The sequence below is a fragment of the Canis lupus genome, chromosome 10, assembly GCF_011100685.1.
Source record: "Canis lupus familiaris isolate Mischka breed German Shepherd chromosome 10, alternate assembly UU_Cfam_GSD_1.0, whole genome shotgun sequence".
NCBI lineage: Eukaryota > Metazoa > Chordata > Mammalia > Carnivora > Canidae > Canis > Canis lupus.
In genome coordinates this window covers 52,473,621-52,486,364 of record NC_049231.1, presented here as the reverse complement: position 1 = coordinate 52,486,364, position 12,744 = coordinate 52,473,621, and the positions used below count along the sequence as shown (strand labels likewise).

At 36.9% G+C, this 12,744-nt stretch overlaps 1 long non-coding RNA gene across 1 annotated transcript in view; it reads left to right on the top strand.

The window, feature by feature from the left end:
* LOC119873776 overlaps positions 1-9,841 on the top strand; it is a 33,391-nt gene extending 23,550 nt beyond the window's left edge. The window contains exon 3 of the long non-coding RNA XR_005365228.1: positions 7,322-9,841. This is a non-coding gene — a long non-coding RNA (uncharacterized LOC119873776). The remainder of the gene's footprint in view (positions 1-7,321) is intronic.
* The last annotated feature ends 2,903 nt before the right edge of the window (positions 9,842-12,744 follow it).

Sequence of the window (12,744 nt, the reverse complement as noted above, 5' to 3'; positions counted from 1 at the left end):
ACTTAGAACTCCATATTGCTTTGTCCAGTCCCTGCTCTGACATGACCACGCATCCAAGTTTGACACTGAAAATTGTTGATAGCCAGGCTCTGTCATCGATATCATCCATCTTTTGTGTTCAGGTTCAATTGATGTTCGTAAAATTTAGCTCTCCTTTGAAGGCACTGCTTGTCTTGGAGTTTTCTCAAAGAGTGGTTCTATTTTCTCTCACCCCATGTGCCAGTGGTCCTAGAGGCTGAGTGGATATCCTCTTTGCTCTTCACTGCTCCTATCCGGTCACTTTTCCTCCCCCTTCTCTCATGTGCCAGTTCCCCTGAGACGCATATAGTCAACCCCTATACTGTCCTTCCTTGCTGCAGGCATCTATCCTTTGGGGAAGTGCTCCTGTGCCCTTCATTCAAGATTTCAGTACCTGCTTAACCGTCCTCCAGCACCACCCTTTTTAAATCAATCATTCCAGTATCCACATAATGATCCCTCCCACCCCCCTCCTGGGTTTTGTTGCCTCCAATTATCTTGTTTTCTACCCCGTATCAGCTGCCCATTTCTATGATCAGACCAAAGATCGTCATTAATAATAACTACCTTTTTATAATCTCAATTTCCAAACATGATACAGTCAGACCACCACTTCTGCAACTCGTCCCTTCATTCTGTTGGTCCAATGGGACCACCGATGCATTGGCACTAACACAATAACTCCTCCAGTGACTGATTTCCTCATGTTTTTTCTTGACCGTGTGTTTCAGTAGACCACTCAGTCCTCACTCTCAGCTTTGCTTCCCTTTTCTCCCTTCAGTCCTGCCAACTCAAAAAGGCCTCAATGCTGATGACTGAACTTCTCACATATTTACTACCTATAATATGGCTGGAGAAAAACAAATACCCATTTTGGTGAATTCATTTTAAATCCATGATGACAACCTTAAGTGGGTCCTCAGGGTTCTTTGAAAATCTGTTTCCCAGGTCTGTTCACCCTCTTTGAGACAACTATTTCTTACCGTCTTTCCTTCCAGGCTCTTCAGTCTGTCTCCATTCTGAGCTGATGTCCTTGCTTTCCTATTTCATTAGTGAAAGACCATTAATGAGGGGATGCCCACACAGGTCTAGCATGAAATCTCTCTACCTCCATCTGAGCCCAGAAGGCTTGCCTTGCTCCAGTTAGAATGGCTTCCTTTCCCTGCTCCTATAGTGAAGGTCCAGCTCTCCATTTTGTGAAGTGAATGACCTTTTCTCTGACCCATTCAAGAACATTCCTCTTACAATTATTCCTCTTCTCCCTGAAGAAAGGATTTTTTTTTCCTGCCATATGTGATCATTCTCCTCAGTATACAAATATGTCTCAATGTCTCTAATTGAAAAAACATTATTTTGGTTCCATGTCTTTATACAGCTGCCATCCCATTTTTTTTTCCCTCCACTTTGGAGAAAATGTCCTTGAAAGATTTGTACCCATCTCTATTTTATTTCTATTGAAGTTAAGTCTAATCAAGTATTTCCAAGCACTTACTAAATATTTTCCCGATATTATCACCAATGAACTTGACATTGCCAATTCTATTGAGTTACTCTTTCATTATTTATTTTTAATTTATTCTTTAATTTCAGTAGAGTTAACATACAGTGTTACTAGTTTCAGGTGTACAAAATAGTGATTCCACAACTCTATATTTTTCAGTGCTCACATCAGTGTACCCTTAGGGTTTTCTGTATGTAGAGTGTCATGTCATCTGCAAATGGTGAAGTCTTAATTTCTCCTTACTGATGTGGATTCCTTTTATGTACTTATTTTTTTGTTTGACTGCTGTGGCTAGAACTTCGAGTAGTATGTCAAATAAAAGTAGTGAGAGTGGACATCCTTGTCTTTATCCTGACCTTAGAGGAAAAGTTCTCAGGTTTTCCCCCATTAAAGATAACGTTAGCTGTGGGTTTTTCTTAGATGGCCTTATTGTGTTGAGGTATGTTCCCTATCAACCTAACTCATTGAAAGTTCTTATCATGAATTGATGTTGTACTCTGTCACACGATTTTCTGTGTGTATTGAAATAGTCCTATATCCTTTCTCCTACTCATACCAATCCTCTTATTCTTTCTCTCACTAATGTAATACATCACACTGATTTGTGAATATTGAGCCACCTTGTATCCCACTTGATTGTGGTAAGTGAGATTTTTAAATGTATTGTTGGATTTGGCTTATTGTTACTTTCTTGAGGATTTTAAATATCCATAGATAAGTTCTTCAGAGATGTTGGCTTGTAGTTCTTTTATAGTGTCATTATCTGGTTTTGCTGTCAGAGTAATGCTGGTTTCATGGAATGAATTTAGAAACTTTCCTTTCTCCTGTATTTTTTTTTTTTTTTTGGAATAGTTTGAGAATAGGTATTAAACTCTTCTTTAAATGCTTCATGGAATTTTCCTACGAAGCTCTCTGGTATTCAGCTTTTTTTTGGTTGGGAGTTGATTACTGATAAAATTTCATTGCTGGTCGTTGGTCTGTTCAAATTTTCTATTTTTTCCTGATTCATTTTTGGTGTAACTTTGGTATATGTTTCTAGGAATTTATCCAATTGTAGGTTGTCCAATCTGTTGACATAAAATTTTCCATAATCTCTTAGAATCTTTCCTATTTCTGTGGCATCAGTTGTTTTTCCTCTGATTTCTGACTTTGAGTCCCTGCTCCCCTACTTTTCCTTTGATGTGTTTGGCTAAAGGTTTATCAATTTTGTTGATCTATTTAAAGAACCAGCTCCTGGTTCCCTTGATCCGTTTGATTTTTATTTTAACTGTTTTAGTTTTTTTAAGATTTATTTATTTTTTGAGAGAGTTGGGGGAGGGGGCAGAGGAAGAAAGAATCCTGAAGCAGACTCTGCTGAGCATGGAGCCTGACATGGGGCTCAATCCCAGAACCCTGAGATCATGAGTTGAGCCAAAATCAAGAGGCAGATACTTAACCAACTGAACCACCCATGTGCCCCTGTTTTAGTTTTTATTTCATTTATTTCTGCTCTTAATGTTCATTATTTCTTCTGGTTTGGGGTTGTTTGTTCTTTTTCTATCTCCTTTAGGTGTAATTTTAAGTTGAGATTTTTCTTCTTGAGATAGGTTTGTATTGCTATAAACTTCCATCTTAGAATAGCGTTTGCTGCATCCCAAAGATTTTGGACCATTGTGTTTTCATTTTCATTTGTTTCCTGTGTTTTTCAATTTCTTCTGTCATTTCTTAGTTGACCCACTCATTGTTGGGTAGCACGTAATTTAACCTAAATATATTTATACTTCTTCCAGATTTTCTCCTGTAGTTGATTTCTAGTTTCACAACATGTGGTTGGAAAAGATGCGTGGTAGGACTTTGACCTTTTTTAATTTGTTGAGACTTGTCTTATGGCCTAATAAATGATTTATTCTAGAGAATTTTTCATGTGTACTTGAAAAGAATGTCTATTCTGTTTTAGGATGAAATGCTCTTGTGCTTCCTACTTTTCTTACTCCATCTTGTATTTCCTTTTGACTCAGAGTCCTGTAGGGCTGGTTTAATAATCATGATTTCCTTTAAGTTGTGTTAGGGAAACTCTTTAATTTTTAATTTTCTTTCTGTTCTGAATGATACCTTTGCTGAATAGATTATTCTTGGCTGCAGGGTTTTACCTTTCAACACTTTGAATATATTATGCCATTGTCTTCTGTACTGGAAAGTTTCTGCCGAAACAGCTGCTGATAGCCTTTTGGTGTTTCCCTTGTATGTAACTGTTTTCTCTTGCTGCTTTAAAAAATTTTTTGTCTTTATTATTACTTTTTGTAATTTTAATTTGTGTCTTGGGGTGATTTTTTTTTTTTTTGAGGGCTCTCTGTGCATCCTGGATAGATTTGTTTCCTTTCTAGATTTGGGATGTTTTCAGCTATTACTTCTCCAAATATATTTTGTGCCTCCTTTTCTCACTTTTCTTTTGAGATCTCTTTAATGTGAATGTTACTATGCTTGATGGTGTTGCTGAGTTTAAGAAGTCTATTCTCATTATGCAATACTTGTTTATCTCTCACCTGTTCAGTTTGATTGCTTTGCTTTCTCTGTCTTCCAGCTCACTGATCTGCTATTCAGTTTCCTCTAGTCAATTTATCTAGTATATTTTTAATTTCTTCATCTCTGGTTCTTTTTCGTTCTTTTTGTTGAGATTCTTACTGAGACCTGCCACTCTTAAGTCCAGTGAGTATCCTTATGACACTTCTTTAATTTTTTTATTCTTTATCTCCATTTTGTTTAGCTCTTTTGTTGTGATTTTTGTCCTGTTGTTTAATTTGAGACATAGTCTTCTGTCTTCTCATTTTGTCTCTTTGTGTCTGTTCTTACCTGTTAGGAAAGTCACCTAGGTCTCCTGCTCTTGAAAGTAATGGCCTTATGAAGAATTCCTATAGTGCCCGTCAACATAAGGTCCCTTGTTCAGAGGCTGGCACTTTAGGGATATCTCCTATGTATACTGAGTACACTCAACTTTTATGAGTCAACTGCATTTGCTTTCAGTCCAGGCATCTGCAATGTTTTCTTTGTCTGTTGTGGGCAGGGTATGGTCCCTTTGTTAGTGGGCCAGTCTGGGGCTGCCTTCAACCTGAGTTAAGTCAGACCAGGCATTTGCCAGAGATGCAGTAATGCCAAACTGCTGGGCATTTTGCTTGTTTTGTCTTGGGGGAAGCTTAGTTGGTGGGTGGGGTTACAGTCCTATCTGATGGATAGGATTCACTGCTGGGTTGCCCTGGGACTGGTACATGGGGTTCTCTTCCCTTCTCCCTGGGGCAGGAATCACTTAAGAGTGTTTTGGCCTCTGTTGGGGTGTCTTGTACATTGTCAGGCTTGTTGGGACCATTTTATTTTTTTTTAACTTTTTGTATATTTTTTATTGGAATTTGATTTGCCAACATACAGCATAACACCCAGTGCTCAACCCATCAAGTGCCTCCCTCACTGCCCATCACCCAGTCACCCCATCTCCCCACCCACCTCCCCCTCCACTACCTCTTGTTTGTTTCCCAGAGTTAGGAGTCTCTCATTTTCTGACACCCTCTCTGATATTTCCCACTCATTTTCTCTCCTTTTCCCTTTAATCCCTTTCACTATTTATTATTATTATTATTATTTTATTGGAGTTCAATTTGCCAACATTTAGCATAACACCCAGCGCTCATCCCGCCAAGTGCCCCCCCTCAGTGCCCACCACCCAGTCACCCCAACCCCCCACCCACCTCCCCTTCCACTACCCCTTGTTCATTTCCCAGAGTTAGGTGTCTCTCATGTTTTGTCACCCTCACTGATTCCCTTTCACTATTTGAAAGACTCCCTGCTGAGTAGATAGTCTGACCTGGGGCTCAATTCCAGGACTCCAAGATCATGACCTGAGCCAAAGGCAGCTGATTAATCAACTAAGTAATGGGGAGGGGTCGGGGGAATGCTCTACTCTTTCTAAGCTGTACTTAGTGGGGCTTTTTTGTGTGTTTTCTCTTTAAGAGTGAGGACTCAGTTTCCTCTCCCTCCTGCCTCTCCCAGATCGAGGCCAAGGATTCTTAAAGTTCTAAGTGTTAAGCCTCACTGATTTTAAGAACTCACAAATTTAGGCCCCTCTTGGTTTCAAAGGGAGATGTTTAGGAAATTTGTCTTGCCACTGCCAGGTCCCTGGTGACTGATGTGGGGTCTACTTCTGTTCTCTCTCCATGCCTGCAGTATCCCTCCCTCCCATAGACAATCCTGTGTGTTGCTTTGGTTCCTGACTGTGTCTCCTCCCTCCATCCCCTCTTTATTGTGATCTCTTCTCTACATTTAGCTGTGGAAAGTCTATCCTGTCAGTCTTGGGGTTGTTTTCTTTATTATGTACTCTGATGTGGGATTAACTAGGTGTAATGATTGGATGAAGGGAGCCTGGGATCCTCCCACTCTGCCATCTTCCTGGAAATCCCTATTGATTTATTCTTAATTCTTACTTGATCTCATTATAGCAAAGGGCATGGTTGATCACTCCTTCCAGAATACTTCATTTAGCCTTCAGGACAATAATATTTTTTTCTCCACTTGTGCCCTTATCATGATAACTTCACAGTATCACAGATACCCATGGACCAATTTTCAAATTTTTACCCTTTCTCTTTTCATTGTGTTGATCAAGTCCAGTTTTTAAAACCATCTTTAGCCCTGATCTTGCCCATGAAATTCAGACTTCTTCAGTCTCTATACTTGGATTTATAAGTGAAGTCTGAAATTCATCCCCCAAAAGACTGAAATCTTGTTTATGATTCTGCTTTTCTCAGAATTGTCTCCATTTGAATAAAAAGTTCCGTTTACTCAGTAGGTCAAGATCAAAGTGTAAGAATCATCTATAACTCCTTTCCTTTTCTTAAAATTTCTTTCTCTCTCACAGTTCCAATGCAGTTCAGTGGCAAAATGAGCCTGTTTCTTCTTTGAAATATAACTAGGATCTAATTACTCTTCATACCGCCATTGATATTGAGATACTATCTCAGCTGAACTCTTGTGATAACATTCTAGCTGGTCGATCTCTTTTAACTTTTATCCCCCACAAACTAATCTCGTCAAATAAGCCAGAACAGTTCTTTAAAAAGGCAATTCTAGTCAAGTAACTCCTCAGCTCCAAATTGTCCAAAACCTTCCAAGCTCTCTCAGAATAAAATACAAATCCTGAACTTGGGGGCCATGTAAAGGATTCATTTATCCAGACTCCAATTTATTCTCTTATTCCCACCATTCATCCCTGAGCTCATTGTACCAGCCATACTAACTTCCTTTCCATACCTCACACAATAAGCCATATTCCTGTCTCCTACCTTTGCATTTTGGGGAAAACGCTTCTCTGACTCTGAGCTCTCCCTCATCTATGTAACTTGCTACCTCATTTTATTTTGGTCCCAATTACGGAATTGCCCCTTCAGTGAGGACATTTCTGACTCTTTATCTAAAAGAATACCACTGACTCTTCCATCTATCCATTTATTCTGCATTTACTTTCCACTCCTCTGACTTTTATTTTTATCATGTCTGTTCTAATTAAAATCATTATATGGGCATGGCCTATTTTATTCACTGTTATTCCTTATTATCTAGAAAAGGACCCAGCATTATAAAAAGAGCTCAGTAAATAGTGTATGGATGAGTGAATAAATCCATGAATATCCTTTGGCAGTACACAAAGAAAAACAATAAGTTTTTTTTTTCCAATTTACCATTTTTCAATTTAGCGTATTGTGGTGGCAATACATAACAGATTATATTTAAGTCATAATCTTTTTTTTTTTTTTTTTTTTTTTTTTTTTTTTTTTTTAGTATTAAATGAAGGTAAACATGGTCTTGGACTTCTGGATATGGAAAAGGAGACATTGAGAGGCTGAAAAGAGGAGGAAAAGGAACCCTGTAATCAATAGAAAATATCAGAAAAGACCATTTGAAGGGGGCACCACTAATACACATTTGAAACAAGCCGTGGATATGTTGTATGAAACCTTTTAGGGTATCTAAAGAAGTTGAAGTAATTTTTCAGGGGAGTAAATGTAAAGCATATCTGTTGTTTGGGATTTTTAACTTGTACAATTCATGGCTGAAGTTACAGTGAATATGGAAGGGATGATTTCCTTATGAAATCTGAACTCTTCACAATTCTAAGTGTACTATTCTTCCAACCAAGACTTCCACCTCCATCAAACCCTTTCCTTGTGACTACTTTCCCAAAGTCTTGACACAAAGAATGATATTGGTAAAAACTTCTCCGTTCCCATTCATGACTCAGTTTCAAGCCCCTCCACTTACATACTGCTGTCTTCAATCCATGAATATTATGTTCTTTTTCACCTTCTCCCCATTTCTTTTTATGCTTCCTTACCTGTGTCATCTCTGAATTATAGCTTCCTTTTATATACCATCTCCCTTCTTGTCCCTCTTTTTCAGTTCTTTGCTTTTGGAAAAGGAAAAATACTAGGCAAAGGCAATTCCTCATCCACTCACTACCTACGTTTGAATTTTAATTTAATGAAAAATAAACATCAACTCCAACTAATTTTACTTCATGTTCATGACCACCAACTTCAAGTGAGCCTTTGGAAATGCCTTTGCTGGTCATCTTGATTGCTTCCCCCCTGTATTCTATTTCTAGCCTTTATTTCCTTTAGGTTTCATTAGCTATTCCTTTTCTATATTTATATAATGTCTTTGATCATTGATTTTTAGCACTTATTCATTTTTAATGTATTCTTTTAAAGCTATAAGCTCTACTCATAAAGGAGTTTAACTGTAACTCATAGGTTTCCTATGTCCTATTATGTTTTGACCAGTTAGTCAAAATGTTCTAATTTTCATTGTGATTTCTTTTTTGACCTAACAATTTTTAAAAGAATATCATATTTCAAACGTTGAAGGTTGTGTTATTAGTTTTGAGGTCAATTCTGTGATGTTCAGAGAATATACTGAGATTTAAATCCTTTAAAATTTGCTGAAACTTTCTTTAAGGCCTAGCCATGTAAAAAAAAAAAAAAAATTCCATTTGAAATGACTGTAAACTATGTACCTATTTGATGTCAGGTTACATGTGTCAGTTACATTAAATTTATTAATTGGATTGTTCAAATATTCTGTAATAGTTCTATCAGTTACTAAAAGATGTTTGTTAAAATCTGTCTACGGTTTGTGTATTTTTTTTCTGTTCTAATTTACTTAATATATTGTGAAGCTATGAGACTGGAGGCCTACAAACTTAGAATCATTATACCTTCAGTCGACTGAAACTTGTATCATTATGAAGTAGTCTTTTTTCCTCTGGTAGTTTTGCCTTAAGTTCTATTGATATATTAATATGACAATGTAGCTACACCAGCTTTATTTCTATTATTGACAGATGGTTTTCAACCTTTTTGCTTTCAGTCATTTTGTATCCTTAGAGTTAAGACCTGTCTCTTGGAGCAGATATTGTCTATGTTCCCTCCATTCCCTTGGACCACTTACATATCCATTCCTGTGCATACCAGCTTATCAACATCCAACACTTAAATCAATTTTGAGGACTGCCCTCAGGCTGCAGCACCCACTTTGCCCATAGGCAAAAGTGTCCAGAAATACCTGGGAATTAACATTCCCCAGAGGCACCCCTTAACTTATGACTGACAGGTATGGAAGGATGAGTACCTCAGTTTGCTTGAACTTTGGCAGGGTTGTGCACTTTGCAGTACTTTCTAGGATTTCCTCACTGTTTTAAGCACCAATCATGGCCCTCTGGCAGCTGACTTGACAGCGTCCTCTTGATATACTGCCTTGCCTTCCCTATATCACATCTTCTCCTATCCTTGTTAATAGGCTACTTACACTTGATTCCTTGGCACAATGTCTGCTTCTAAAGTAATCCAAACAAAGAGGGTTTTTGAAACAAGTTTTCAAATCTAGTTTGAGGTTTGTATATTCGACTATTACTATTTTACACTTAATAAAATTACTGACTTAAGGATTTAAATCAATCCATGACTATTTGATTTGTATTTATGCTACCAGTTCTAGGCACTTTAATTTTTAAGGATTTTCAAGTGTTGTGCCTCTTGTTGGCTAATAAGCCATACATTGTTCTGCCATTCTTAGTAGTTTTTAGTTATTACAATATGCATTTTGACTTACTAATGTCTGCTATAAATGAGTACTGTTATTTCCTATAGCCATTCTTTTATTAAGGACTTCAGATGATTTGATGCTCATAGGAAATCATTGATATAGATAAGCCTATATTACATTGGTAAGTCAACATTCTAAGCTGGATATATTTAATCAAGAGACCATACTTTTAAGGCAAACACAATATGTGGTATAAAAGATGCTCAAAAGTATTGATTTATTCCTTCCAATTAAAAATATAAAATTGTAAATGAAATCTTGTGCCATTGTTCTTACCTGACGTTTGCAAATAAAGAGTTTACCAACCTCTCTCCTCTCTAATTTTAAAGATCAAAAAGAAAAAAAAAATAGTAGCACTTTGGAAAATCACAGCCTACTGTTAGCATTAGAAGTGGGGTTTACGGAGTCTTGCCTGATTGATTAGGACACCGTGTACTGAAAGGAGGATGTACTTTCAGGTGGACTCTAAATGATAAACCTTGAGATTACACTTCATTGATAGTCTTTGTCATAAGATCAATAAATGCCAAGATTTCCACATTCCAAAGTCCAGAAATGGCACAGTGATATGGCCCACAATGTTAGGTAACACATTTGTGGGGTAGGGAAAGGTAGTAAGGAGGAGATAGTGTTATAGTTTGAAGACCCACAAAACTTAAGTGCTAGGGATTTGATGTTTCTGCTTTGCTTTTAACGCAAAGGGATTAGAGAAAATACATGCAAACACAGTTGCCTTTATCACTGGCTTCATTTTTAGTAGCAATAATGGTAAAGAGGAGAAGATTAACATTATATGTGCATTTACATATATATGCAGAAGTATGGAACTAAAGAATACAGATGAGGTTGAAAAAGAAATTAGCTTACTCAGTGCCTTTATGGAAATGAATATTGAAATCCAATTATGTAGAATCCTCTCTATAATACTACCCTGTATCAAACAAAGAGAGTTCTGAATCAAATGGTTTTATTTTGGACCCTTCATACCCAATAACCCCACTGCCCTTTGTCTGTGGATTTAAGGACTGACTTAGTCATTCCCTGCCCTTAGTTCTTTGATGCCAGCTATGAGTGAGGAAAGATGGATATTAGTCCCCTGCTGTATATGATACTGAATGTGTAAGTGCTTTATGAGAAAACCCTGTCAGAAGATCACAATGTATTTCGGTGTCTGGGGTTTTGTCTCCTTAAGCAACTTTAGAGTAATGAGATCAGTCAGAGAAAGCTAAATAGTTCCTGATAGTGGGCTGGAACAGAGATAGGATGTAAATAGAACGGTGGCTCATAATATTACAGTAAAACTGGGGTAACTGCAGCCTTGGTAATAGAGATGGAGAGAAAGGGAACTCTTGGCAAAAATGCGAAGTCAGCAATGCCTGTTACCACCACCCTTATAAGCCTTCTCTTCATAACTCAAAAGTGACCAATACCATTCAAACAGTCAGCTTTTACTTAGTTTTCCCTTTATAAGAGTAACTAATATACCCACTAGTTATCATGCTGTGTCAGAGATAGATATATCAGACTTTTAGAAATTGATATACTAGTAAAACATAGAGCTAACTCTCTTTGCTCATTTTCTGCACTTGGCAAAAGTGTTTATAGATATTTAGATTTGCATGTGACTTTTTTACAAAAGAAAGGTCATTGATTAGGCTGATGCAAGTTAAGTCCTATGAGATAATGAATTGTAAATACATTTTCTCATTGGCACGAACTCAGACCTTTCTTTGTCACTAAGATATAAATTCCTGAGGATGGCATACAATGTTATTTACATTGCACATACTCCTAGCAAATCCAGTCAAAGATTTGGGTTAGAAGAAGAAAGTTCTTATCAATTACGTTTCAGGAGCCAGTGAGAAGGGTGAATTTGGGCAATGAGAAGGAAGAAGGACTTGAAGTCCTAACATTTGGCTACTGTACCTACAGTTCTATAAGATTCGTTTTAATGAATTGGAGAAAAAAACAAACGAGTGATCCAGGAGAATCTGATTTTTTTTTTCTTTTTACCTAGATCATAAGAGATACTAAAGTTTTTATACTCAAGCTAAGAATAAATTTTACCATATTTATAGAAGAATTTCAAGCAAATGAACCTTTGGAAGTATGACATCTTGTCCTTCATTGTTAAAATCCTCAATGAGGAGAAAAAAAACTAAAAGCAGGATATTATATTCCTTTTCCCATTTTTGTGTATTTTAACCTGTTTTCTCTGCATCATTATTCTAATGGGTGCACAAAGCTTCAAAATGTAAACAAAGGGTGGTGTTCATGAGTCCTATAATTTAGCACTGTATTTTGCTTTAAAATCCAGAATGCTGAAAATGCATGTGAAATTTCTGTGTAAAATAGTTGCACCTTCTTCCAAATGCTAATTTACTATAATTTTGGCAGCCAGTTTTTGAAAGTAGACTCTTACCTGTTTTGAAATGAACCTATGCTAATTGTTTGTTTTAGTTAAAATGTGCTGGTCTGAGGCAGATTTGTAACATAGTTTTGATCCTCACCATCACATTATTGCTTATTTTCTTCCTTTCACCTATTATTAGAATCACAAGATTTCCCATACATAATTCACTTAAGACTGAAAACAAGATCGATCAATAGATTGATGGGCCAATAGATATACTCTATTGGTAGATAATACATTTTCCTTCTTTTTTTTTTGGAAGTTAAGAATGTTCCATGAGGACAGGAGTAGGATTTTAATGAAAAAATGTACATTGTGAAATACTAGTAATGTAAAATTCTTATGTGAGGTACTTGGGAAGATACCCTTTCACAATTAGCTGAAAGAAAAAGACTATGCAGCAAGTGCACCCAACAATTTGTGCAAGATGTATACTTTCTATGGGGATTAGATAACTGGATTTAAAAAAAAAAAAAAAAGAAAACAGTGAAATGGACTTTTGGGGGTACAGATCTATGAATTTTAACACATATGTAGAATTATGTCATTACACCCCAATCAAGAGATAAATCAGTTCAATCAGCCAAGAAACACCCTCATGTTATTCCATTTGGAGCCACACCCCTCCCTTAACATCTGACAGTGAGCTGTTCTATATCACTACAATTTCATCTTTTGAGAATGTCCT